This window comes from Gopherus flavomarginatus, chromosome 3 (assembly GCF_025201925.1).
Source record: "Gopherus flavomarginatus isolate rGopFla2 chromosome 3, rGopFla2.mat.asm, whole genome shotgun sequence".
NCBI classification, from domain to species: domain Eukaryota; kingdom Metazoa; phylum Chordata; order Testudines; family Testudinidae; genus Gopherus; species Gopherus flavomarginatus.
Window position 1 is genome coordinate 5,462,401 of NC_066619.1, and position 3,179 is coordinate 5,465,579.

The window sequence follows — 3,179 nt, forward strand, 5'->3', positions numbered from 1 at the left end:
ACAGACCGATACAAACACATTCCACAGAGATAATGCGGAACAGGCTGACCCATCTGTGATGTTATTGATATAAACTGGGACCATATAGAACATGGTTTGCAACCAAGGTCCTGTAGTGGCACCAAATCTTATGTAAAGGGGGTCATATAGGGTGTCTAAGACCAGGTTATGAGTTGCTGGTTATGATTATGCTATCTATATGTATGTATCATTTTGTAGTTGAAGTTATAAGTATCGGCTGTATACTGTCTGTATTTCAAATTGATGCTGTAGTTCTGGGTGACACCTCAGACAAGTTGGTGTTAGCTCTGCTTAGCCTGCTTGATGACCCATTAAGGACCATCAGCTACACAATTGACCCATTGAGAGGAGGCAGATACGCCTTGTAACTCAGCAGGGTGTGCAGGGACTGGCCCAAGTGACTGCAAACTCCATTTTGCTGTAATTTTTCACAGTAAGAACAAAGAAGTGTTCTTACACCTGGAAGAGCCTATATAAGGCTGATGCCTCATCTCCATCTTGTCTTCAGTCCTGCTTCCTACCTCTGGAGGGACTTTGCTACAAGCTGAAGCTCCACACAAGGGACTGATGACCCATCCCAGCTGGGGATGTTCTCCAGAGACTGGATTTGAACCTGCAGTTTACTCCATCACTGCTACAAGCCTGAACTAAGAACTTTGCCATCACTGTATGTAATTGATTCCATTTAACCAATTCTAGCTCTCATCTCTACCTTTTTCCCTTTATGAATAAACCTTTAGATTTTAGATTCTAAAGGATTGGCAACAGCGTGATTTGTGGGTAAGATCTGATGTGTATATTGACCTGGGTCTGGGGCTTGGTCCTTTGGGATTGAGAGAACCTTTTTCTTTTATTGAGGTGTTGGTTTTCATAACCATTCATCCCCAGGACGAGTGGCACTGGTGGTGATACTGGGAGACTGAAGTGTCTAAGGAAATTGCTTGTGTGACTTGTGGTTAGCCAGTGGGGTGAAACCGAAGTCATTTTTGTCTGGCTGGTTTGGTTTGCCTTAGAGGTGGAAAAACCCCAGCCTAGGGCTGTAACTGCCCTGTTTAAGCAATTGGTCCTGAATTGGCACTCTCGGTTGGGTCCCGCCAGAACCGCATCATCACATCATCCTAAAAGACAGGCTCAAAACGATACTATGATGGATAGATTTGTTTGTTCAAACTAACATATACCAGGAGCAGGGGCGGCTCTAGACATTTCGCCATCCCAAGCATGGCATCATGCCGTGGGGGACGCTCTGCCGGTCGCCGGTCCTGCGGCTCCGGTGGACCTCCCACAGGCATGCCTGAGGAGGGTCCTCTGGTCCCGCGACTTCCGTGGAGCCGCGGGACCAGAGGACCCTCCACAGGCACTCCGCCGAAAATGGCCTGCCTGCCACCCCCCCGGCAACTGGCAGAGAGCCCCCTGCGGCATGCCTCCCCAAGCACGCGCTTGGTGTGCTGGGGCCTGGAGCCACCCCTGACCAGGAGCGAGGCAGCATTCCAACATGCAGAAGGGTTGTACCTTGCTATGTAGGGAGTTGCACCGCCAGGGCCTGCTTTAGGAAGTGCGAGGCCCAATTCGAACAGTTTAGATGGGCTCCGGCAGAGATGACTAAAAAAAAAAAAACACATAAAAAAACTTGTCGGGCTTGTACTCACCGGGTGGTGCTCCAAGTCTTCGGCGGCACTTCGGCAGTGGGTCCTTCACTCGCTCCAGGTCTTTGGCGCCAGGTCCTTCAGCAGGGCCGCCCAGAAAGGGGGGCAAGTGGGGCAATTTGCCCCAGCCCTGGGCCCTGCAAGGGCCCCCACGAGAATAAAGTATTCTATAGTATTGCAACTTTTTTTTATGGAAGGGGCCCTCAAAATTGCTTTTGCCCCAGGCCCCCTGAATCCTCTGTGTGGCCCTGTCCTTCAGTGCTGCCGAAGTGCCGCCAAAGTCCCAGAGCAAGCGAAGGACCCACTGCTGAAGTGCCGCCAAAGACCTGGATTGCCACCATGTGAGTAAAAATTAAAAAGGCGCCTCTAGCCGGGGAAGGGATTCTCACTGGGCGCGGGGCCCTCTTGGCACGGGGCCCGATTCGGGGGAATTGGTGGCATAGGCCTAAAGCCAGCCCTATGCACCTCAATACGTCAGGAGTGATGTGTAATTTGTTTGTACTTGTGTATAAGAATGCACACCTGAGGAGTTGTCTTTGTGCAACCTAGGGGGCAGTGGAAAGTCCCGCCACTGACTGAGCTGTGTCAATTGTCAGGGAGCACATATGTACTAGCACAACTGTAGACATCTGATCCAGGGAGCTGGAGACTGTGCTTTGTTTGACAAAGAACCTGGCCCAGGTGCCTTCGTATCTTATTAGAGTCTGTGGTCACTGTGGGTTCTCTCAGGGTCTGCTGTGTCAGCGATCTGTGCAGAGCCAGGGCAGCACCCAGAGGAAACACACACATGCAGCCGACTGTTATCAACATTGGATAGAGCACAGCACCACACAGGTGGCATCTGGCAACAGAGCCCTGCTACCTCCACCATCTTTCTGTTTATCTCTGACCAAACTTATGGGAAATCTACTGTGGTTCCATTTGCCAACAACCACTTCTGTAAAATGCTGTAACTTAGCACTTACAAAGGCCCCCTGCGATCGATCACCCCAGGCTCTGCAGGAACATGTCTCTTTAGAGCAGGGGTAGGCAGCCTATGGCACGTGTGCCGAAGGCGGCACTCAAGCTGATTTTCAGTGGCACTCACACTGCCCGGGTCCTGGCCACCAGTCCAGGGGGCTCTGCATTTTAATTTAAATTTAAATGAAGCTTCTTAAACATTTTAAAAACTTTATTTACTTTACATACAACAATAGTTTATATTATAGACTTATAGAAAGATCCCTTCTAAAAACGTTAAAATGTATTACTGCCATGCGAAACCTTAAATTAGAGTGAATTTATGAAGATTCGGCACAGCACTTCTGAAAGGTTGCCGACCCCTGACTTAGAGACAGCAAACTCAAGCAGCCAGTGCCAGAGCCACAGTAACCTCAGTGTGCAGCGTTCAGTAACTTCCCTGAGTACCAGCAGCTTTGCCTGCACTTTCCCTTTCTACTCCAAAACCTATCTCTGGATCCTTGGCCAGCCCAGCCTCTTTAGTATTCTCGCCTTGTTGCCCACTAAGCAACT